Raw genomic sequence first — 27140 nt, forward strand, 5'->3', positions numbered from 1 at the left:
TACCACAAATTTAAAGTTTCCTTTAAGGCAGGACGAACGGTGCTGCGGACACTTTCAATGAAGCACCCTAATGTCTGTGGAGGAATGGCAGCCGTTATTCCTTCAGAGCCGAAACCGGACAAGGTAGCGATGTTGGACGCTCGGATCTGGAACGAAGGCGACATTCTGACTCATCCCAAACGTGTTCCATTGGGTTGAAGCCAGAGTTCTGCTTAGGCCAATCCGTATGTTACTGTACACAAAAGACTGCCTCGCTGATGTTGCTTTAGCACAAGGGTGGGTAGTCATGTTGATACTAACAGTCATCGTCTCCGAACTGTCCCTCTGCTGCACGCAGCACACAATGTTGTAAAATGTGTTCGTATCCGTCAGCATATAGCGTTTACTTAAGCGCAATAAGAGGTCCGCACCCTAACCAAGAAAAACACACTTCACTGATGCTTCCACACACGATGGTAGGCAACGTTTTCCAAGCTATCGCCAAATCCAAACCCTTCCTTCGCAGTGACACAGGATAAAGCGTGACTGATCACTCGAAAGCACTCTTTTCCAGTCATCCTGTGTCCAGTGACGTTGCTGTTTGCAGCACCTCAGACGTCGCCTAGTATTGAATACAGAATTCTGTGGTTTGCGAGGAGGCAGTCGACTATTGAACCCCATTGTCTTTAATTCTACACACATCAAAAAAAGGTTTGCATCACCCCGGTTCCCAGAACTCCTGAAGATAGACCTCGAGTGTGGATGTTGTATCACACACACAGTCCCTTCGACTGTTCAGAGATATCACTACACCCGCTCAAAGATGTAAACAACCATGTAAGAGCAGCACCTATTTGACGGACGGGGTCCGACAGCCGATCAGTTCAAGTCATTCCAGCAGGAAGGAGGTACACGGCTCGTGTTGTCTGTCGTTCAACCGTGCCTAGATGGTCAATACCGCGGTTCGATCGCGTCTGCATTGTTACTTTGTGCCAGTAAGGGCTCTGAACAAGGGAAGTGTCTGGCCGCCTTGAAGTGAACAAAAGAGATGTTGTTCAGACACGGAGGAGATACAGAGAGACAGGAACCCCCGATGACATGCCTCACTCAGGCCGCCCAAGGGCTACTACTGCAGTGGATGACAGCTACCAAAGAATTATGGGTCGGAGGAACCCTGACAGCGACGCCACCATTTGGAATAATGCTTTTCATGCATCATTTCGTGTTACGACTCAAACTGTGCGCAATAGGCTGCATGATGCGCAACTTCACTCCCCACGTCCATCGCGAGATCCATTTTTGCAAACCACGTCACCATGCAGTGCGGTACAGACGGGCCCAACAACATGCCGAATGGACCGCTCTGGATTGGCATAACGTTCTCTTCACCGATGAGTGTCGCATATGCCTTCAGCCAGACAATCGTCGGAGACGTGTTTGGAGGCAACTCTGTCAGGCTGAACCCCTTAGACACACTGTCCAGCGAGTGCTGCAAGGTGGAGGTTGACTGCTGTTTTGGGGTGCCATTGTGTGGGGCCGACGTAAGCCGCTGGTGGTCATGGAAGGCGCCGTAACGGCTGTACGATACGTGAACGCCATCCTCCGATCGACAGTGCAACCATATCGGCAGCAGAATGGCGAGGCATTCGTCTTCGTGGATGACAATTTGCTCCCCCATCGTGCACATGTTGTGAATGGCTTCCTTCAGGATAACAACGCTCGACTAGAGTGGCCAGCACGTTCTGCAGACATGAACCCTGTCGAACATGCCTGGGATAGACTAAAAATGACGTGACCCACCAACCACTCTGAGGGATCTAGGGTGAGTCGCCGTTGAGGAGTCGAACAATCTAGACCAACAGTGCCTTGATGAACTTGTGGATAGTGCGCCACGACGAATACAAGCATGTGTCAATGCAAGAGGACTTGCTACTGGTTATGAGAGGTACCGATGTATACAGCAATCTGGACCACCACCTCTGAAGGTCTTGCTGTATGCTGGTACGACATGCAATGTGTAGTTGTCATGAGCAATAAAAAGGGCGGAAATGGTGTTTATGTTGATCTCCATTGCAATTTTCTGTACAGGTTCCGGAACTCTCAGAACCGAGGTGATGCAAAACTTTTTCTGGTGTGTGTGTGTATAAGGACCGTCGTTGTGCTAGCTGGACTTTGGAACTTCTTTCTGCAGATTTCGTGCGATTTTTTACGTCGGCCCTGCGTAATGCTCGACGGTCGCTGTCCGTCAGTAGCTGAGGTGCACCTGTTGTTGGTTTAACCATCGTTGTTCTTTCCTGCTTCCAGTTCAAAAGCACGTCATCAACACTTCAACACTTGACTTCGTCTGCTTTAGAAGGGTTGAAATGACATCCAGTGACTGGTCCGTGTTGGAAGTGACTGATCTGTGTTGACATCCCATCCTACTTTTACTGCTTCTCTGCTGACAACACAAAACTCCCCGCCCCGTGTTATACTGTTGCGTCCGCCTCTCGTGAAATCTACTGGTCGTGTCCACATTAAATAGGGATCTCTATATGCGCTTAATCAGACAGCATACTCACCTCTTAAGTACCTTTGATTGCGGGTTTCGAGTGATGTGACGAATCATTTCTGGTCACGGAATCTCACATAGCGAGAGAGGCTGTAGCTAAAGAACGAACAATCTGTCGGGCAGCCTCTCTCTCTCTCTCTCTCTCTCTCTCTCTCTCTCACAGACACACACACACACACACACACACACACACACACACACATCAATAAACGTTGGACACAACGCACCTGCATTTCTATTCTCCTGCTGAGGTGTGTGATCAGTACTGTATCTACAGTTTGCTTCTTTAGCTGGAAATCGGATTGTATGTAGTTGATCATTCACACAAAAAGAGTAAGATCAGCTTTAGGTAAATAAATCTGAAGCAGCCAACTAGTTGCAACAAAGGCGGTTTTGTTCAGCCTTTGACCATATTTTCGACACATGTGAACCCGTTTTCTTCAGAAATTCATGTAACACTGGAAAAACATCAAATAATGAAGCGATCTGACATTTGTCCAGTGCAAATATACTGTTAGCGCACATCACTGGACACGTTATTAAATATACTGTCCACTGTGATCAGGGCTTGTCAAGTATGAATAATCAAAATCCAGAAATAAAACTAATCAAATAAAACGTGAGATCATGTTGCGAGATGCACCCCGACACCATGTGGAACTGTTCTCAAAGGTCGAGTAAAGCCACCTTTTGTTGCAACCAATTGTCTGCTTTTAATTCGTTTACAGATCTCTAATGGTTGCTGAAGGCAACGTCCTTGTCGCAGTGGATACACCGGTTCCCGTCAGATCACCGAAGTTAAGCACTGTCGGGTGTGGGCGGCACTGGGATAAAACAAATATCTCACTTCTATAGTCCGTTTAAAATTACCTGACAGTTGACGTCTGCCACTTGGTGCCACGGTGTTGCCACATCGACCGCCGGTTGTCGCTGCGACTCAGACAACACACAGACACAGCACGTCACTTCACAAGCGCTGTTGACGTGTTTATAGGCGGAGCAACATTGGAAGTGGCCGCCGCAAGCTGTGCCGGAGGTCGAGATGCTCTGTCGACAGCTGATTTCAATTGCGGCAGAAGACGCGTTTTGTAGCCCTGAATTTATAAACTCCATATCCTAAGCTAACCGCAACATCGTGATGTGTAATGTAGCCGAGCAAGCGGTGGTCAACGATCTGTGGCAGAACTAAAATCACGATCACTTTGTTCACGGCTATTAAAGCTAGCTTCTACGAGCAAACTCAAGGCAGAAAAAGTTCAGTTTCAGCGCTAGAAGCAATTTCTCGCTGTCACTGGTGATCGGAAACTATCCTCTCACTGGCTACACGAACTGCCGCGTTGCCAAACCCGATAAGCAGTCGGCGTTGGCACTTGGTTGCAGATTAAATACAACACAGGCATATTCAGACGAAAAAAAGAATGGTAGGTAAAAACATAAGAGTAAATAACAAAGTCAGTACGACGAAAATGATGTGGCAAACAATTAGAAATAAAAAATTACGTTTAAGCCAATTATTTGAATAAAAATTATAATCAAACTTTTTTTGCATTCCGATTTCCCTCCCACCAGAGAGTGGGCTGGTTAGCAGGAGTTTAATAGGCCGCTCTACAGCCTACTGGAAAGCTAAAAAACATAATGAGAATATAAACAAACAATAAAGACAGGTGATGAAATGGAAACATTGTAAAAAACTATAAAACGGCGGAAGTTGTGGAAGTTGAAATTTAAAAACATGGCGTTGAGGATTCAGACGAAGACGCACAGTAAGTAGACAGGCACAACTAAAAAGCACAGCGACAGTCTGGTGTCTGTTCGCAGGAAATAAAAACAAAAAACACAACTAGTGACAGATTGGTGGCTGTTCGCGAGACTGACAGGGGACACACAACACTGAACGTTCACTTTAAACAGCACTATAGAGGCGACACGGCGGCAGATGGGGGCGGCAGGAGGACCCCGACCGATGAGGGGGGGAAAGGGGGAAGGAGAGAGAAAGAAAAAACGGGAGAGCCGATGGAGGGGGAGGCCACAGAAGAAAGGGGGAGGGGGCAGGGCGGACGCGAGAAGGAGTGGGGAAGGCAGTGGAGGGGAAAGCAAAAGGGCTCAGGGGAGAGAAGGGAGTCAGAAAGAAGATAGGCTGGATGGAAGGGGGGAGGGGGAGCCCGGGAAAAGGACAGAGGGAGGCAGGGAGAGGGAGGTGAGGGTCAGAGTTAGCAGGAGGGATAAATAGAGGGAGAGAGGGCATCATCTGGGAGGGGTAGTTGATGGAAGCCACCTTGGGAGAGGAGATGAAGGGAGTAGAGGTGGAGGGTAGGGGGGATATAATCAAACTCTTTTGATTAGATTGATAATAAAAACAGCTGCCTGACATTTGACGAGATTCGAACGTACAATCCTCAGCATGGTAGGCTTATCCGCTAACCATTACAGTATGGTACAGCACTGAGTCAGGTTGTATCAGGGTGTATCAAAAAGAACCATCCGATTTTTTGAGAACAATCATAACTATTATGTTATTTGAGATATGTGGTTGAACAACATACTGTTGGAAAGAACAAACTCTCGAGTTTTACATGGTTCCCGCTAGATAGCAGCAGTGCACGCCCATTTCAGTTCTAGTAAAAATGAAGTCAGGACAATAGAAAGTGTTTTGTGTTCTATTGCAAGATGGGGTATGACAGTTTTCTTCCACACTTAGTGTTTAGTGACGAAGCAACATTCCATTTAAATGGAAAGGTGAACCTTTATAATGTGAGAACATGGGGTACAGAACAACCACATGAAGTTGTACGCCATGAGAGGGACTCTCCAAAATTTAATGTGTTTTGTGAAGTTTCACGGGAAAAGGTGTATGGTCCATTTTTCTTTGCCGAGAACACTATTACAGGAAGCACGTATCTCGATATGCTTCAGAACTTTCTTTTCCCACAGCTGGAGACTGATTCGAACGACTTTATTTACCAACACGATGGGGCACCGCCACATTGGAATCTGGAAGTGCAGGAACTTTTAAATCAAAGGATTACTGAATGATGGATTGGTGTGTGTGTGTGTGTGTGTGTGTGTGTGTGTGTGTGTGTGTGTGTGTGTGTGTGTGTGTGTGGAGGGGGGTGGGTGGTTATCATGTATGGTAAAATACGAAATAGAAGTGCCAGACCCGCTATTCGGTATCCAAACACAAGAAGAAAGAATACCGGACAAGGAACTGAAAGTGAACTGACCAACTGTTGTGGCAGTTTGGCAACGGTGAACGGTTCGGGCGTGACGTTGAGCGCTCTGATTTGAGGAAACCAGCTCGAACGCGTGAAGTGTTACATAAAATCTTTATTACAACACTGTCACGATATCGAACCTCTCTGTACGGCTAATGACAATTTTCGAACCGCCTAGTGCAGCTTCCCAAGTATACACCACAGCATTTATAAGTATAATTATGAGTAACTGTCCTAATAAAACTATAGGGGAACTGCAAAAACTGCTTTAAAACATAACGATTTCGATTCGATATGGATATGTTGTAATAAAGATTTTATGTAACATTAATCAGACTACAGTCGCGCTACAACGGCGCCCGACTGGACGCTGAGTTACTTGACCTCCGGAAGGTATTCGACACAGTTCCGCACTTTTCTCACGGAACGTAATTACGGGTTACGGACCATCCGACCAGCTGTGAGACACGACTCAAAGCATCCTAGCAGACGCAACTCAACGTGTCCTCCATATCGAATCGAAATCGTTATGTTTTAAAGCAGTTTTTGCAGTTCCCCTATAGTTTTATTAGGACAGTTACTCATAATTATACTTATAAATGCTGTGGTGTATACTTGGGAAGCTGCACTAGGCGGTTCGAAAATTGTCATTAGCCGTACAGAGAGGTTCGATATCGTGATAGTGTTGTAATAAAGATTTTATGTACGTACCATAACCAGTCACAATGTTTAAAAATTATTAATCTTATGCCACTAATTTATTGTCGACGAGTTTAGAGCAACTACATCTCATATTCGGACATCACAGCAGACAAATCACTGAAATATTAATTACTCTTCGAAGACAGTTCTTCAGATTACACAGGCCAACGAAAATTTTTTTTAAAACTTTTTCACTTTGATACATATACATCTACACTTATACTCCGCAAGCCACCCAACGGTGTGTGGCGGAGGGCACTTTACGTGCCACTGTCATTACCTCCCTTTCCTGTTGCACTCGCGTATGGTTCGCGGGAAGAACGACTGCCGGAAAGCCTCCGTGCGCGCTCGAATCTCTCTAATTTTAGATTCGTAATCTCCTCGGGAGGTATAAGTAGGGGGAAGCAATATATTCGATACCTCATCCAGAGACGCACCCTCTCGAAACCTGGACAGCAAGCTACACCGCGATGCAGAGCGCCTCTCTTGCAGAGTCTACCACTTGAGTTTGCTAAACATCTCCGTAACGCTATCACGTTTACCAAATAACCCTGTGACGAAACGTGCCGCTCTTCTTTGGATCTTCTCTATCACCTCTGTCAACCCGACCTGGTACGGATACCACACTGATGAGCAATACTCGAGTATAGGTCGAACGAGTGTTTTGTAAGCCACCTCCTTTGTTGGTGGACTACATTTTCTAAGGACTCTCCCAATGAATCTCAACCTGGCACTCGCCTTACCAACAATTAATTTTATATGATCATTCCACTTCAAATCGTTCCGCACTCATACTCCCAGATGTTTTACAGAAGTAACTGCTATCAGTGTTCGTTCCGCTATCATATAATCATACAATAAAGGATCCTTCTTTCTATGTATTCGCAATACATTACATTTGTCTATGTTAAGGGTCAGTTGCCACTCCCTGCACCGAGTGCCTATCCGCTGCAGATCTTCCTGCATTTCGCTGCAATTTTCTAATACTGCAACTTCTCTGTATGCTATAGCATCATCCGCGAAAAGCCGCATGGAACTTCCGACACTATCTACTAGGTCACTTATCTTAATAGATTTTTCTTTATACACTCCTGGAAATTGAAATAAGAACACCGTGAATTCATTGTCCCAGGAAGGGGAAACTTTGACACATTCCTGGGGTCAGATACATCACATGATCACACTGACAGAACCACAGGCACATAGACACAGGCAACAGAGCATGCACAATGTCGGCACTAGTACAGTGTATATCCACCTTTCGCAGCAATGCAGGCTACTATTCTCCCATGGAGACGATCGTAGAGATGCTGGATGTAGTCCTGTGGAACGGCTTGCCATGCCATTTCCACCTGGCGCCTCAGTTGGACCAGCGTTCGTGCTGGACGTGCAGACCACGTGAGACGACGCTTCATCCAGTCCCAAACATGCTCAATGGGGGACAGATCCGGAGATCTTGCTGGCCAGGGTAGTTGACTTACACCTTCTAGAGCACGTTGGGTGGCACGGGATACATGCGGACGTGCATTGTCCTGTTGGAACAGCAAGTTCCCTTGCCGGTCTAGGAATGGTAGAACGATGGGTTCGATGACGGTTTGGATGTACCGTGCACTATTCAGTGTCCCCTCGACGATCACCAGTGGTGTACGGCCAGTGTAAGAGATCGCTCCCCACACCATGATGCCGGGTGTTGGCCCTGTGTGCCTCGGTCGTATGCAGTCCTGATTGTGGCGCTCACCTGCACGGCGCCAAACACGCATACGACCATCATTGGCACCAAGGCAGAAGAGACTCTCATCGCTGAAGACGACACGTCTCCATTCGTCCCTCCATTCACGCCTGTCGCGACACCACTGGAGGCGGGCTGCACGATGTTGGGGCGTGAACGGAAGACGGCCTAACGGTGTGCGGGAGCGTAGCCCAGCTTCATGGAGACGGTTGCGAATGGTCCTCGCCGATACCCCAGGAGCAACAGTGTCCCTAATTTGCTGGGAAGTGGCGGTGCGGTCCCCTACGGCACTGCGTAGGATCCTACGGTCTTGGCGTGCATCCGTGCGTCGCTGCGGTCCGGTCCCAGGTCGACGGGCACGTGCACTTTCCGCCGACCACTGGCGACAACATCGATGTACTGTGGAGACCTCACGCCCCACGTGTTGAGCAATTCGGCGGTACGTCCACCCGGCCTCCCGCATGCCTACTATACGCCCTCGCTCAAAGTCCGTCAACTGCACATACGGTTCACGTCCACGCTGTCGCGGCATGCTACCAGTGTTAAAGACTGCGATGGAGCTCCGTATGACACGGCAAACTGGCTGACACTGACGGCGGCGGTGCACAAATGCTGCGCAGCTAGCGCCATTCGACGGCCAACACCGCGGTTCCTGGTGTGTCCGCTGTGCCGTGCGTGTGATCATTGCTTGTACAGCCCTCTCGCAGTGTCCGGAGCAAGTATGGTGGGTCTGACACACCGGTGTCAATGTGCTCTTTTTTCCATTTCCAGGAGTGTAGATTTATCTTTATAGATTGTTATGAGCTGAATACAAATCTAGCGTTAATTTTTTTGTATCACCCACAGTTTTCAAGCAATATGCTTCTTATTATATAGTATAAAAATCCTATGCTATATGGTAAACGGGGAAATTAATGAAACGCTTTGCTACAACATAAGCATGGTTTGTATTTACAGTAAGCTACTTAAAACAACGATATGTGTTAATAGAGGTTTCACTTGACAGCTGGAATCGGTTTTTATTTTCTTTCTCTTTTTTCTTTGAAGCTTCTTGTGTAGCTATTTCTACGATGACTCGCTTGCTGAACTTTCTCGGTGAAGTGATCAACAGTAGTCCCCCATCATATTGGTATTCCAGCGGCCTTGGTAGCGTTTTTCCATCACTTTAATGTCCCGGTGAAAACGCTCTCCTTGCTCCTCACGAACATCTCCCATATTGTCCGGGAAGTAATCAAGGTGACTGTTCAAAAAGTGAACTTTCAGGCTCATTAAACATCCTAAAGTTTTAAACTTCTTTAACATTGTAGCTATAATATAAACATCTTCTGGGTCTTTTTCATGTCCTAAGAACTTTGTAACGACTTGATTGAATGATACCCGTGCTTCTTTCTCACTTAAGGTCATTGTGGATTCAAATTTAACATCAAACATCAATTTTCTAATCTCAGGTCCGACAAAGACACCTTCTTTGAGTTTAGCTTCTAAAAGGTGTGGAAACTTTTGGCAGAGGTACTTAAAACACAGCCCATCTTTAGGTAAAGCGTTTACAAACTGTTTCATTAGGCCTAAATTTATATGTAGTGGTGGTAGGAGTACGTTTCTTGGATCTACAAGGTTTTTGCGTAGAATGTCCTTCTCACCAGGTCTTAAAGTCTCCCTCACTGGCCGGTTCTCTCTGCACCAGTGTTGATAGCCACCTTGCTGACCAAGGAGCATGCAGATCGCCACATATCGTCAACCATGAGCAGAATAGCCTATTTTATTTAGCACTATTTCTAGGTTTTCATAGCTTTCTTTCATATGTACAGATTTCCCAACAAGTATAGATGCATACATGTACCATTGTGTAATAAAACAGCCTTTAAACTAGTTTTGGGTGAATCAATAAACAGCCTCCAGTCTTCCTTTTTCTATTCAATACCAAACTCATTCATCAGAAGGGGAAATGACTGAGCAGTACATTAAATCACCTTCTTGTTGAAAAAACTTGGAAAATTGTTGCTCCCTCTTTCTATACATGTATATGCTGGTTCCAACTGCCAATAAGTTGTTTTCTTTTAATCTAGAGCCAAGCAATTCAGCTTTTTCTTTCGTTAAGCCCAGATCCCTGACCAAATCGTTAAGCTCGGTCTGAGTAAACAATTTGGGCTCTAGACTTTCTGTATTACAATGGAATTCATCATCATCTGGTTCATCTAAATCACATTGTACATCAGAAAATACTTCTGTTAGAATAGAATTTAAATCATCTGGTGGTTCAGGAACCGGCAAATCTACACCATGCCCTACTTGTCGGATGGCGGACAGAAGGTTAGGGTAGCTTATCACCTTCTTGTTTTTCGAATTATGACCAGTAATCTCAACACTAGAAAAGTAGCAATGATTGGAATGATTTATTGGCTCCCTCCACATCACAGTAACAGCAAATCTAAAGGCTTTTTTCTCCTTTTTGGACCATTTTCTCAGATCTTCATCACACGCGACATACCTTATGTGGCGCCCAAAATTTATCTTGATCGCTAAGTTTAGATCCAAAGTATGACAAATAAACCTTTTTCACAAAGTCTGTAATGTTTCTTTGGTGTTTTTTAATCACAAATTCACCACAAATATAACAGAAACTGTCAGCAGAGTTTTTACAACCACTATTAAACATTGTACTGAGCACATATACAGGAAACAGGAAAGTGAGGTTAGGCTGACAGTAAACAAAACACTATCTGTTAACACAAAAACAGAATCGACCTTTCTTTGCCAAAAAATGTTTTTCAGCAGTGCTACCAACGTCATCTACATTCATTACACCTCCTTTTTAAATTATTTTAACTATATAAAAGCTTTTCAATTCTTTAAAAAATCGCTTAATTTAATAAATTTAACCGTAAAGTGTGAAGAAATGGTGCATGATGCAGTTTTCCAAGTATCATATTTGGATTTCCCACCTTAAAAATATTATAACAAAGTATTTTCAGCAGAAAAGTTTTTCCATCGTATCCTGTGTTATCTCTTGGTTGATTAGTTCCAGGTTCCTTCTTAGGTCCACATTCTATTCCATAGATAGAAATGAAAAAGGTTGATTGGTGCATTTCCTCCCAAAAAGACATGCTGATGTATGAGAGATTTGCACAAAACGTGGAATTTGGACGAAACATCAACATACACTCCTGGAAATGGAAAAAAGAACACATTGACACCGGTGTGTCAGACCCACCATACTTGCTCCGGACACTGCGAGAGGGCTGTACAAGCAATGATCACACGCACGGCACAGCGGACGCACCAGGAACCGCGGTGTTGGCCGTCGAATGGCGCTAGCTGCGCAGCATTTGTGCACCGCCGCCGTCAGTGTCAGCCAGTTTGCCGTGGCATACGGAGCTCCATCGCAGTCTGTAACACTGGTAGCATGCCGCGACAGCGTGGATGTGAACCGTATGTGCAGTTGACGGACTTTGAGCGAGGGCGTATAGTGGGCATGCGGGAGGCCGGGTGGACGTACCGCCGAATTGCTCAACACGTGGGGCGTGAGGTCTCCACAGTACATCGATGTTGTCGCCAGTGGTCGGCGGAAGGTGCACGTGCCCGTCGACCGGGGACCGGACCGCAGCGACGCACGGATGCACGCCAAGACCGTAGGATCCTACGCAGTGCCGTAGGGGACCGCACCGCCACTTCCCAGCAAATTAGGGACACTGTTGCTCCTGGGGTATCGGCGAGGACCATTCGCAACCGTCTCCACGAAGCTGGGCTACGGTCCCGCACACCGTTAGGCCGTCTTCCGCTCACGCCCCAACATCGTGCAGCCCGCCTCCAGTGGTGTCGCGACAGGCGTGAATGGAGGGACGAATGGAGACGTGTCGTCTTCAGCGATGAGAGTCGCTTCTGCCTTGGTGCCAATGATGGTCGTATGCGTGTTTGGCGCCGTGCAGGTGAGCGCCACAATCAGGACTGCATACGACCGAGGCACACAGGGCCAACACCCGGCATCATGGTGTGGGGAGCGATCTCCTACACTGGCCATACACCACTGGTGATCGTCGAGGGGACACTGAATAGTGCACGGTACATCCAAACCGTCATCGAACCCATCGTTCTACCATTCCTAGACCGGCAAGGGAACTTGCTGTTCCAACAGGACAATGCACGTCCGCATGTATCCCGTGCCACCCAGCGTGCTCTAGAAGGTGTAAGTCAACTACCCTGGCCAGCAAGATCTCCGGATCTGTCCCCCATTGAGCATGTTTGGGACTGGATGAAGCGTCGTCTCACGCGGTCTGCACGTCCAGCACGAACGCTGGTCCAACTGAGGCGCCAGGTGGAAATGGCATGGCAAGCCGTTCCACAGTACTACATCCAGCATCTCTACGATCGTCTCCATGGGAGAATAGCAGCCTGCATTGCTGCGAAAGGTGGATATACACTGTACTAGTGCCGACATTGTGTATGCTCTGTTGCCTGTGTCTATGTGCCTGTGGTTCCGTCAGTGTGATCATGTGATGTATCTGACCCCAGGAATGTGTCAATAAAGTTTCCCCTTCCTGGGACAATGAATTCACGGTGTTCTTATTTCACTTTCCAGGAGTGTATAAATATGAGCCGGCCGCGATGTGTTTACTAGTTACTCCGAAAATCGTTCTGGTACTCAAAGATGTCACAGACTGGCAGAGATGTTTTACTTGCTTTCCAGCTGCGTGATATACGATATGGTAGTGGCGGACGAAAAACCGACCCCAAACTGGACTTCTCATTGTCGCCCGCCAGTTACGTATCGCGTCGAAGCTGCTGCGACGATGTTTTGTAGTGTCAGTATGAAAGCTGTTGCGACTTGGTTAACGCGTGTGAAGTAAATAATCGCAGCGAGATGTATCCTCTTCAAGAAAGAATCGCAGTAGTGGAGGTTGGTTCATTTAATGAAACGCGGAACATTTTTGCAAAAAAGTTTCCTGGCGTTTGCATCGAGCAAGGAGCAGTATACAGGATTTGGTGACATAGTGGAGTACTAAAAAGTCAGTTGCAAACGCGAAAAAGGATCGAGCCCCGTCCGTTCGTATACATGCTATGATCACGAATATTCGACCACGAATGATTCATAGTCAAAAGAACAACAAGTGAACGCTTCGCGAAGGTCATGTCAACGTGTTTTACACCGTATAGGGATGAAGCATTACATAATAACATGTATCCAAGAAGCGGAGGGGGAAGTTACGGCAATACGTGTGAATTACTGTACGTGGCTATGACAAACAACTGAGATAGGAACGATGGGTGCGCTGCTGTGTTTCCAACTGACAGGGCATGTGAACTCCTGGAACGTCAGATACTTGTCAATAAACGGTTCCTATACGGTTAATGAGGAACCTCTTCACGTTGAGAAAATCGTAGTGTGCTGTGCCGTGTCAGCAAGTCGGACTGTGTGTCCCGTATTTTTTGAAACAACAGTGAACACTGCTGTGTGTATGCGAATCTTCGATGAATTTCACGCATAGTGCTGTCTTCCAACAGGCTGGGGCGACTCATCACACTCCACGCGAATCAGTCTCAAGAACTCATGGAAGATTCTCGGAAGAAAGGGCTGCCAGCAGAGAACAGTGGTCGCCGCGTTCGCCGGTCGGACTTAACCACCTGTGACTTTTATCTGTGGGGTAGTCGAAACGGAGAAGTGCACGCAAATAACCCAATAACATTAGAAGACCCGAAGGACGGCATTCGTAATGAAGTTTGGCGAACTGGCGCTGCAGAGTTGCGCGAACTGTATATTAACACGTTAGCGTGCGTGCGAAAATACACTGAAGCACGACGAGGTCATTTTCAGCACCTAACATTATGTAATGTAAAAGACAAGATCAGTTCATTAAAATTATACCTCTGCGTCAGCTTGTTTGTGATTTATTTATTTTCTAATTATTAATAGGTTCTGCACAAGCTCGTAGTCTTTTTAGAATGAGATTTTCACTCTGCAGCGGAGTGTGCGCTGATATGAAACTTCCTGCCAGATTAAAACTGTGTGCCGGACCGAGACTCGAACTCGGGACCTTTGCCTTTCGCGGGTAAGTGCTCTACCAACTGAGCTACCCAAGCACGACTCACGCCCCGTCCTCACAGCTTTACTTCTGCCAGTGCCTCGTCTCCTACCTTCCAAACTTTACAGAAGCTCTCCTGCGAACCTTGCAGAACTAGCACTCCTGAAAGAAAGGATAATGCGGAGACATGGCTTAGCCACAGCCTGGGGGATGTTTCCAGAATGTGATTTTCACTCTGCAGCGGAGTGTGCGCTGATATGAAACTTCCTGGCAGATTAAAACTGTGTGCCGGACCGAGACTCGAACTCGGGACCTTTGCCTTTCGCGGGCAAGTGCTCTACCATCTGAGTTACTGAAGCACGACTCACGCCCCGTCCTCATAGCACTTCGAGGGCCGGTGTGCTTTCGTAGTGTTTTTGTTTCGCATGTTGGTATTGCGGTTGCTATGAGTTTATTTGTCGACTGTCATTTTTTATTTGTAGTTCACCGTTGCTCTTTGAGTTTACATATTTTTTGTCATTTGGAGATAGTGTGTGGAGCTGTGGACGCTAGAAAATGGAGTGCCAAATGGAGAAATCTCAACATTTCCGACGTATTCTTCTGTTTGATTTCAGTAGAGGAGTGACAGCAGCGAAAGCAGCCAAAACATTTGCCCCGTGAATGGGGATAATTGCACGACAAGAAAATGGTTCTTTCGTTTTAGGGAGGATCGTTTTGACATTAGTGACTCTCCACGTTCAGGAGTCTGATGAACAGCCTTTAAAAGCATTAACCTACAGTGATCCACGTCAGTGTCAAATGCGGTGACCATTCCGCCATCGTGCGACATTTGCATACAATGCGGAAGCTTAAAAAAAAAACGGGTGTATGGTTACCGCACGGCCTAAGTGAGATTCACAAAAATCAGCTAGTGGCTGTATGTACATCTCTGCTTGCTCGTCATAAATTCGCTCGTGATCAACGACGAGGTTTCCTACCCTGTGTGGTTTCTTACATAAGGAAAAGAAAGGAATGGCTCTGAGCACTATGGGACTTAACATCTATGGTCATCAGTTCCCTAGAACTTAGAACTACTTAAACCTAACTAACCTAAGGACATCACACAATACCCAGTGAAAGGTGGCTACACTGAGCCACAGCGCCAAAAATCGCGCCAGAGAGAGTATTGTTCCGCCGCCTCCACTGGCAGTGCTTTATGAGACGTAGTGGCAAGCAGTTCTTGCCGAGAGTTCTTACCGAGAAGTTGTGGTGGACACTGCTTGTCGTGAAGTCAGAATGAGATGTGTTAGTGGAGAGTGTTGTTCCATGTTTTATGCAGTGGTTTGATGGGAGAGATAGCAGATGTTATTCCAATGGAGATATTGTAATGGTCAGAGTGCTTTTCGTCAATATATATGAAGGTAATAAATATTATGTTGTTTATTTATTTGTGTGTCCTGAACAATGTGTCATTACAGGTTCAGTCAACAAAGCATCTGGCTTGTGTTCTTGTATTAGAGTGTAATTTTGGTTTTCTTGCACAATTATGGTATTTGTAATTTTCTTTTATCACGTCAGTATAATTGCTATTTAAAAATTCTTGTCTTGTTGAAGAAGAACCGTGCCAGATGTGCGTTGAGTCATACTACCACATACAGAACAGCTACACTTGTGCTTTGTTGGATTCGTAGATTTTATAGTTGCTGGGGACTTAATTAATTAATTGTATTAACTGAAAGTTTCATTTCATTCTTTGTTGTCATTCTATGCAGTCAGATAGCGTAACAATTAGTTGTCAGGGCCAGCCGTTTACGAGACTTGCGTAATCGGACATACAGCTAAAAAAATATTTGCATAATAGTTATTTAAATTAAGCCCCCATGCACGTGGCGACCGCTGCTTCGGATCGTCCCTTGGAATCTTCTGATTGTAAAAATAGTAGACAGTAGTATTGTAGTAGTAATTTGTAGTTTAGTAATTGTAGTCTTTTTGCATGTGTAGATTGGTAATTGTTATTGTTCTATTGTTCGTTAATCGTGTTTGAAGGAAGCATTTCTTGTGATTGATATTGTTGGTGATAAAGTGTCATTGTGTGTAATTTTCATATAGTGACGAGTTTTGTATGTTTTGTAAATGATTACGCGATCAATGAAAAAGGCAAAAATGATGAATAGTGAGAATAACGAAATTGTTGACATGGCGAACTCGCCAACACAGGACAACAGTATGATGGATAATGTAGTGGAAAACAATTTAATAAGTAGGGAAAATAGTCCGGAACCATTTCAAAATTTTTCTCAATCAGAAAATTCACAGAATACGAGATTAACGATAGAGGATTCTGAAGTAGTATCGAACAGAGATAGCCTTTCAGCTATGCAGAAGGAAGTTAGTTTTGTGGGAAATGTTAGGGGCGAAAAGAATTTCGAACAACTTAACACGGAGCAGTTGATGAGTGCAATATTAAATTTGGGATCACAAATGGGAACAATGGCAGCTCGGTTAGACTCACTGGGATCACAAATGGGAACAATGAAATCACAGATGGGAACTTTGCGATCTGAATTTAAAACAGATAGGGAAACAATGGAAACACGGTTAGACTCACTTGGATCGCAGTTAGGATCCGAATTAAAAACAGAGATGGGAACTTTGGCAACACGATTAGAAACTGATATGGGAACAATGGAAACACGGCTAGACTCACGAATAGGGACATGTTTCAAAAATATGAAAGATGAATTAAAGAAAGAAATTCGAGAAGAGGTACAACCGATTTTGAATGCTCACAATAATAGATTGGTTGCAGTAGAGATTAGACAAAGGGAACAGGATAGAGAACAGGAAGAAAGAGATCGCGTGATAGTGCAAAATTTTTCAGAGTTAAATTTACAACGTGCACACGATAAGGAGGAAATATTTGAGAGAATCGAGAAATCCGTACCAAATGACAGATTAAATAACCTAACACAACAGTATGAACAGTTAACTACTAAATGCGTTAATACTGAAACGCGAGTCGCGACACTTACGGAAGACGTAAATAAACAGAAAGAACAAATTGGCGACTTATCGGAAAGAGTGGAGGAGATTTCAGATAAATTGACAAATCTTAGTTTAAATGGGGACAGAGATTCAGATGATACAGCTCCATTGCCATTTTCAGAAACGGAAGAGTATCATAACATAAATAAGCATGTTGAAAATTACGGAAAATTTAATGAACGCGTTAAAAAGAAATTTGAGGCATTAGAAAAGCAAGTCAAACAAATTGAAAGCAAAATCGTAGGAAAGGACAGTAGAAGAAATTTGGTATCACCGATAGCAGCGGGTTTTGAAGAAAGTAATTTATTTCATTTACGGGATGCAACAAGAGAGCGCCAGGCGCGCGAACTTGACAATAATCGACATTCGAACTGGGACAGACGCGGTAGGTCTTTGTCGCCACGAGGCGAAAACTTTGACTATAAACACTTTTTAACTGTTTGGAAATTTAAGATCTTTCGCAATTCTAAGAATGACATACATCCATGTGCATGGTTAGATCAATTTATGTACGCACTCCCACCAAATTTGCCACTAAGACACAAACTGAAATTTATGTGCAGCTATTAAAGTCCTCAGGGGATTCACTACTCTAAGTGAATATGTGCCGTAGCGTGCACAGGGCCTCGAGCTGTAGTGGTGCTATTTCTCTTTTAGTTTTCTGCACCGCTGCCTACTCTTTTACTATTCTTTGCATCTATCAAAACAACTCTTCGACTATCAATCTATCTAGTGAGTAAGTAAACAATAACCGGATATGACTATTTACCTAAATGTGATTTCGTAAATTACCATTTGGACTTTATCTTCAGCAGCATTCATTCGTAGTTTAAAACGAAATTTTACCTGTTTATCTTCGTGACAACATTACTTCATATGTTGACGACATTCTTATTGCTAAACATTCTTGGAGTGAGCACAACAAAATTTTGGATTCATTGTTACGTATCTTTGCAAGAGTTGGCATTACGGTGAACTTAGAAAAATCTGAATTTGGTCGTTCTCAGGTGAAATTTCTCGGTCACATTATTTCTACAGAAGGTATTCTTCCTGATGCAAAAAAATTAGACGCTATTCGTAATTATGCTGTTCCTACCACAAACGTGATGTTCGTAGTTTCCTTGGTGTCTGTAATTTTCTTCGAAGCTTTGTTAAATTGGACGATTTGGCCACACCTCGTCTTTGCGATCTATCTGGAAAGTTCTTTTTAAACGAAAATCGGTCGACAACTCTGTTTGGTTAGTTTGTATTCCTGATGAGTGGGTTAATAAGCTGATTTGGTATACGCATTTAAGTTATGCACACTTTGGTCCCAGAAAATGCTTTCATAAATTACGAGAAAATTGCTACTTCAATAATATGGAAAAACGTATTCGATTTGTTCTTGCCAAATGCAAATTATGTCAAAAGCCGCCAATTATTTCTCACAGAGCACCATTGTTTCCTATCATTCCAGCAAAATTAAAGAACATGGCTGCAGTTGATTTGTTCGGTCCAGTGGTTCGATCTACTAATGATTTTGCGTACATTTTCGTAGCAGTGGAGTTGACATCAAAATATGTGTGTTTTACACCGTTACGCAAAGCAACAGCTCGTTCAGTATCTAACGCTTTCATCAAACATTTTCTTAAAGAAGTGGGTCATGTTGATAAGGTTATATCAGATAATGGATCACAGTTTCGTTCTAAAATTTGGCTTCGTACTCTACACCGTCGTAAAATTAAACCAATCTTCATTTCACTTTTTCACCCTCAATCTAACGCTTCAGAGAGATGGATGAAGGAAATCAATAAATTGTGTCGTCTTTATTGTCATCAGAATCACAGAACTTGGGATCAGTATCTTCATATTTTTCAAAACATTCTGAATGAACTCCCTAATGATTCAACTTCTTTACCACCTATACTGATATTAAAAAACAAAGCACCGACAAATCGCGTTTCTGAAATCGTTCCTTTTCCGCCTACACGGAAACTGCGGCGTTCTGAAGTTGTCAACCTGGCTCTGCAAAATATTGCGTCTGCGGCTGCTAGAAGAGAGAGATCAGCGAAGCGTCCTGGTCGTTTAAAAATCCTGTCAGTTGGTCAGAAGGTGTTAATTAAGTCTCATCGTTTGTCTCACAAAGGAAAAGGCTTGTGTCGCAAATTTTTTCTGCTTTATAACGGCCCGTATAGAATTCGCAAAATTATACATGATAACACTGTTGAAGTAGAAACTTTTAAATCTCGACGCTCCAAGGGAATACATCATATATCTAACGTTAAAATTTTTGTGGAATGATATACTTTTGAAAAATTTTTTTTGGAATGACATACTTTTGAGAAACTAACAGCTACATGTAAACATGCGGAGAGTACAAGGACACCGCGCTGTGTTTTGGCGGCGGCGTATACTGAAAGCAACAGTCAAGTCTGCGCGCCGCAAAGGGCAGTCGTTGACCGCAAACAATCACTTCCTACGTCACGCGCCTACAGCTGATCGAGCGCTCAGTGCGAATGCACTGACAGCCGTAAATAAATACACAGTCTAATTTCTCCGACTAAATTCAGTATAAAACTATAGTTACTTGTTGAATTCTGTTATTAACATTCAGTATTTTTCAGGATACGGTTCTATAAGGTATTTAAGAACTTCAGGTAAATTCTGTGCGTGTCCGACGTTAAGACGACTTGCTATCGAGAAAATTTCAGGAAAAATGTCATTTCGAAGAAGAATGTAATAAACTAAAAAGGTAACTATTAATTGAGTTTATTTTTCAGGTAACATATTTCCACTTAGGTACGTACTTTAGACGTAATTTGCTGCTCGCGATTACGTGATTCATACTTTGTGCTAATTACATGTTCTATGAAATTACTTGTGAAGCGACGTGCTTGCGTACGTTAACTGATTTTGACAATTTTTATTAATGTACTGGATTGGAACTTGTGTACTATGCATCGCTTATCTGCACTGCTTTTTCACTGATGTCATATTTTTAATTATGTGCGTGCTGTGCCTATTTATTTAAATTATAATTGTCACCTGATTAATTGTGCTGATGTGGTTAGGTATGTAAGTTATACTTTGTGATTTATCTGCTTGCGCCTTCATGTTTACTTATTTGCTTGCGCCTTCATGTTTATTTATTAAGATTACATATGAACATTTATTTGCTTACGGTTATACGATGCTGATGACCTGTTTATTACGTAAGATATGTTTGCTGCTATGCGTATGGACTGAATATTTATACATTTCTGTTTGTTGTCACAACTACTCTTTAATTTTATATATAGAAATGCTATTATACTGTGTATGAACATAGAGTTTAGGTTACACTATTGTATTAATTACAGATTGTTTGCTTGGCAGAGCCTCGTTGTAAGATTTGTGCTGGATCCACTTGTTGACATTCTGTTCTCTACTGGTATATTTACTCGCTATTGCTTGTTTTGCTTACGCTCAGTGCTTTATATTTTAACATAAGAAAATGAACTGCAGTAATTCGACGAGCGACTTTAGTACAAGAAACATCATAGAAGTCACATGAGCTGGAGGTTTTATGAAAGCTGTATAAATGTATGCCAATAGGAAGGAAGCTAACGACATGACATACCAACACAGTTATTACACTGCATTTTTCGTGAGCAATTGAAATAGGAAGTGACACTTGACACAAGAAATATTCCACATGTTTGCTTCTGTTTGCCATAATTCTTGAAGTGGTGTACACACTGTGAAATATTAGGATCATTCACACTCCATAATCGTACTTAATTACTGAGAGTTATTCGAACTAAGTCTGTTAGAGGTCATGTATGCATTCTTTGTTTATAATTCATAATGAGTAGAAGATTTTGGTCAGATGGATTACACAGAGGCTGTGTGTTGACAGTGTGTCTTCGGATTGTATGGGATGATGAGGTTTGCATTAGGATTTTATCTGTACCTGTTCGACGAGACTGACTTAAGGAAAGAGTTGTTATGGAAGTGAAATGATATTGGTGCTAAGGTTTATATGTCGACGTATTGAAGAGGTATTATGGAGGTATTGAGATTGTATGAAGTTGATTGGAGTATGGGTATAAGAGGTAAAATAAGTGAGGTGCATATTTTTTTTTTTGTTGTTGGTCTATATGGAACAAGGAGGATGAAGATAGCAGACTAGAACACTAAAATGGAAGGAAGATTGTCTACACACACTTTGTTAAATCACTAAGCAGTATGTATTTTTTTTTTTTTGGAGAGAGGAAGTTGCATATCTTGGCACACTGACAGTTGTTCAACAACCGTACATTTTGATCTGGCTTGGAAAACATTGGTCTTGACATGATGACTATGACGTTGACTTAACAATTATTGACTGTTATACATTGCTGTCACTACTACTTGATACACATGATGAACATGAAATTCGACAGAAGTGGATTCAGACAGTTAACACTATACAATTACACAGTAGTACTTAATGTGGATGAAAGATGAGTGAGTGTGTTTTGTGTGTTTTCCTTTCCTAATCCTACCCACCTATCTCCTAAATAATATTTTATTTGTTTGTAGTGGCTTGCACTGACACCTATAATTATTAACTGATGTTTGTGTATTTGTAATAGTAATATAACAATTATCTGATATCATTTGTGTGTTTGTTATGATTTGTATGTTTAGTGTAAAAGCATTGTAAAAGCATTTGTAAGTGTATTCAAACTATTGTTCATGCTTGAACTGTCTGAGTAGGGATGAAATTATGGACTGTTACTTGTACTGTTTCTACATGATTGGTGCCACTAGGACATGTTTAATTTGTGCTTAGGAACAGTGTAATCAGTGATAGTTGTTTAATGTCATTTGTTGGGGTCTGCATCTACTCCACAATGCTGGGTGCCACTGATGGAACTGCTTCTACTGAAATGGTGTCACTTGTTGCTGTAGCACCTATTCAACATTGCTGGGTGCCACTGATGGAACTGCTTCTACTGAAATGGTGTCACTTGTTGCTGTAGCACCTGTTCAACATTGCTGGGTGCCACTGATGGAACTGCTTCTACTGAAATGGTGTCACTTGTTGCTGTAAGCACCTGTTCAACATTGCTGGGTGCCACTGATGGACTGCTTCTACTGAAATGAGGTCACCTGTTGGAGTCTGAACCTACTCCACAATGCTGGGTGCCACTGATGAACTGATTCTACTGAGATGATGTCACCTGTTGCTGTTTGCACCTGTTCCACAATGCTGGGTGCCACTGATGGACTGCTTCTACTGAAATGATGTCACCCGTTGGAGTCTGCACCTGTTCCACAATGCTGGGTGCCACTGATGGACTGCTTCTACTGAGATGATGTCACTTGTTGCTGTCAGCACCTATTCAACAGTGCTGGGTGCTACTGCTGGAACTGTGAACTACTTGTGAATATTTGTATTAACTGATTTTTTGTGTATTACTGTTTGTGAAAGTTATAAGACTCTTACGTGCTCATATTCGTCATTGCTGACTTTATCGATTGAATTGTTTAACCACATGATATTTCTGTAAACTATTATGTAAAGTCACATGTATGAAAGAATTTGTATTGCTTAGTGTATTTTATATATTAGGCTATTGTAAGGTCAGTGCAAAGCCAAAATTTTATCTAGTTTACGTATTAATATTATCTTTTATTTTTGTCTGTATTTTTTTTTGACGAATTTGGTGGTATTTTCACCACCAATGCTGGCAAAAATACCATCAAATTCTAGCCCGTGGAGGAAGGGCATATGAAAGGTGGCTACACTGAGCCACAGCGCCAAAAATCGCGCCAGAGAGAGTATTGTTCCGCCGCCTCCACTGGCAGTGCTTTATGAGACGTAGTGGCAAGCAGTTCTTGCCGAGAGTTCTTACCGAGAAGTTGTGGTGGACACTGCTTGTCGTGAAGTCAGAATGAGATGTGGTAGTGGAGAGTGTTGTTCCATGTTTTATGCAGTGGTTTGATGGGAGAGATAGCAGATGTTATTCCAATGGAGATATTGTAATGGTCAGAGTGCTTTTCGTCAATATATATGAAGGTAATAAATATTATGTTGTTTATTTATTTGTGTGTCCTGAACAATGTGTCATTACAGGTTCAGTCAACAAAGCATCTGGCTTGTGTTCTTGTATTAGAGTGTAATTTTGGTTTTCTTGCACAATTATGGTATTTGTAATTTTCTTTTATCACGTCAGTATAATTGCTATTTAAAAATTCTTGTCTTGTTGAAGAAGAACCGTGCCAGATGTGCGTTGAGTCATACTACCACATACAGAACAGCTACACTTGTGCTTTGTTGGATTCGTAGATTTTATAGTTGCTGGGGACTTAATTAATTAATTGTATTAACTGAAAGTTTCATTTCATTCTTTGTTGTCATTCTATGCAGTCAGATAGCGTAACAATTAGTTGTCAGGGCCAGCCGTTTACGAGACTTGCGTAAACGGACATACAGCTACAGAAAACTAAAATTATTTGCATTACATTTTATTAAGCCCCCATGCACCAGTCATCACGAGGCAGAGAAAATCCCTGACCCGCCGGGAATCGAACCCGGGAACCCGGGCGTGGGAAGCGAGAACGCTACCGCACGACCACGAGCTGCGGACGAAAAGAAAGGAATGGTTGAGCCCAAACAAAGCACAAATCTCTGTAAAAAAAAAAATCTGCGCGCTTCCACGAAAGATAATGTTATGCATTGTAACGTTCTTTTAAAGGAATATTTTGCTAGTGAATATGCAATGCGTAATGTCTGTCTTACACAAATTTACTGTGTGATGTATTGTTCAGCAGATGGTGTGCTTAATCAGTTTTACTGTAGTCCAAAAGAAAACTTAATCTGGAAAACCAGTAGGTATTCAACCTGTTGCTACTGCCTTTGCCCCACATCATGCGCAGGGTCGGCAGGGTTAAGTACGAATTTAGCATGGTTTATTTTAAGGGGTGGCCGCATGCTCTTCCTGCCGACACCCCATACCCCCCAGGACAGAATTAGTGCAGCCCAGCTGCCTGCGTCTAGTGTAAACCGTGAAATAGTGCGAGTGTGTTTCAGGTGTCCGCGAGTCATGTATCTGAGGCGGGACGTGGGGACCAGCCCGGTATTCAGCTAGGGGGATGTGGAAAACCGCCTAAAAACCACATCCAGGCTGGCCAGCACGCCGGCCCTCGTCGTTAATACGCCGGACGGATTCGATCCGGGGCCGACGCGCCTACCAGAGTCCAGGAAACAAGCGCATTAACGCTCTCGGCTAACCTGGCTGGACAAAAAAAAAAAAAAAAAAAAAAAAAAAAAAAAAAAAAAAAAAAAAAAAAAAAACCAGTGTGCAATGCGTGCCTATAATGAAATTTACCCTGTGTCGTGAGCAGCGAGTTCTATGGCCCTGTGCAATAAACTATAAAATTCCCTATTGCAAATAAATAATGACATAAATTTTCGTTAGTTCTAGAGTCACAACGGCTGTAATCTTGGTATTCTGTTCTCTCCACAGTACGCACAGAAAATATTTAATCTTGGCACAGCGAAGTGCAATGCCGGCCTTAAAATAGCTTCATACAAATAATACCCGTAGATTGGCTCATAAATGAATAACCTTGCAAATGTTGTGTGAAAATACTGGATATTGGCTCAGCGCTGTGCAATCCTGCCCGCATTGAAGCTGTTACAAACATTAAATTTTTCTAACTCTGAGTGAAAAATGATTTCTTTAAAAAAATTGTTCATTGGGCTCAAATAGACACGACATGCAAGAGGATGAGGTACTGATAATGGGATATCCTAAGACCAAATGCTTCAGCTTGAAAATTGTATTCAAAATAAAGTTTCTCCTTGACAGAATCTGATATGAAACATTTTACATTCAGTTCAAAATCAACGAACTTCTCAACTGTTCTACAATTCTCACTTATTGTCGTAATTAAAGACACTTGGATGGTTGCAACACCAAAAGTCTGACATCGTTTGACAAAATAGATTCCACAATTTAACTTCTCTGTATCAGGATTATAAAACACACAAAATATTACAAATCGGGTATACCTAATCAACCTATACATTAAATCTGATGGAAAATACTTGGTTCCTACATTCGAGGGTCAGTACTTTAAAATTCAGCTAAATCTACAAATTGCGTTGCTGCATACTTAAAACTAAATGTACAAAATTTCATTACCTTACAAATTTGTTCCAATTGCTTTACCTTTGAGTTACAGTATCAATTCATTACTCTTCTCTAATTGCCATGGAAAATGGCGAGTACTGTTAACGATCCATAACACTTCAATTCTTGATGATCTTATAGGCATACAAATTAATGATACACTTTTATAGGAACAACTACGACCTGGCATTTACGGGCTCTGTGTGAGCGTAAACAGTACCATTCATCACTTCATTTTATAAAAACTGTATTATGCTGCGCCCATAGATCAACAACTAAATTCTCACAGCTAGCCACTAGCTTTAAGCCTTACATCCTACCTTTAGCAGAGAGCAACGGCAGCTGCTACTGCTCTCCGCGCTCCCCTACTTAACAATCGATTCCACCACTCAGGCAACATCTTAGGTTCAGTAGTGTCAAAAATACAATGTCTTCATCTGAAAATCGTTTCAGGTCATTTTTCGTGAATTATATTACAAAATCAGGCTCCACGTACAAGTGGAGCCCTCACAGCATCTGGTGAAACAGCGACGGCTTGGCGTGCTACGAATTGGTTCCCCAAAGTGCAACCATTACTCCTGACATTTACTGGCAACAGCTGAGACGCCTCGCAGACGCGATCCGAGAACAACGACCAGGAAGGCTGCGTGAAGTGGTGCCAGCCCACGATAACGCCCCATCACGTTCTGCTAGAATGACAGAAACACCATACAGGAGTTGTTTTGGGAAGTCATGGTTCAAATGGCTCTCAGCACTATGGGACCTAACTTCTGTTGTCATCAGTCCCCTAGAACTTAGAACTACTTAAACCTAACTAACCTAAGGACATCACACACATCCATGCCCGAGGCAGGATTCGAACCTGCGACCGTAGCGGTAGCGCAGTTCCAGACTCCAGCGCTTAGAACCGCTCGGCCACTCCGGCCGGCTGGGAAGTCATCCCGCACCAACCATATTCACTCGATCTTGCGTCCTCAGATTTTCATCTTTTCCGCTGTCTATCGAACACCCTTCAAGAAACTTCCTGTCCGGATGAAAATGTGCTCCGAACATGGCTCTTCGCCTGAAAAACAGGTGTTTTCCACAACCGCGGAATCGAAAAGTTATCAGGCATTGGTAGACTGTTACAAGTAGTAGAGGAGAATATATTATTGATGACTAAAGTCTCCATTATATGTATCAGTTGTGTTTATGGAAAAGCGCTAAGGACTTATGCACCAATGCACTAACCTAACACATGTTTATCTATATGTTGTTGTATCTGATAGTTTTTGTATACGTCACTTACACGTCGCGGCTCCATATGGTGAAAGTGTGAACAACGGATCAACAAAGCGTAGCTGACGGTCAGACATGACTTCACCACGTATGTGATACAAGGCTTTCGGTTGCAAGTTGCTCCTTTTACATTTACATTTACATTTACATTTATACTCCGCAAGCCACCCAACGGTGTGTGGCGGAGGGCACTTTACGTGCCACTGTCATTACCTCCCTTTTCTGTTCCAGTCGCGTATGGTTCGCGGGAAGAACGACTGTCTGAAAGCCTCCGTGCGCGCTCGAATCTCTCTAATTTTACATTCGTGATCTCCTCGGGAGGTATAAGTAGGGGGAAGCAATATATTCGATACCTCATCCAGAAACGCACCCTCTCGAAACCTGGCGAGCAACCTACACCGCGATGCAGAGCGCCTCTCTTGCAGAGTCTGCCACTTGAGTTTGTTTAACATCTCCGTAACGTTATCACGGTTACCAAATAACCCTGTGACGAAACGCGCCGCT

General features: G+C 43.3%; 1 protein-coding gene across 1 annotated transcript in view; it reads left to right on the forward strand.

Annotated features, from left to right (window-relative positions):
• Positions 1-27140, forward strand: part of LOC126100720 (peptidoglycan-recognition protein SB1-like) — a 153162-nt gene that overhangs the window by 117017 nt on the left and 9005 nt on the right. The gene's annotated exons all lie outside the window — the stretch shown is intronic.

The sequence above is a fragment of the Schistocerca cancellata genome, chromosome 9 (assembly GCF_023864275.1).
Source record: "Schistocerca cancellata isolate TAMUIC-IGC-003103 chromosome 9, iqSchCanc2.1, whole genome shotgun sequence".
Classification (NCBI taxonomy): domain Eukaryota; kingdom Metazoa; phylum Arthropoda; class Insecta; order Orthoptera; family Acrididae; genus Schistocerca; species Schistocerca cancellata.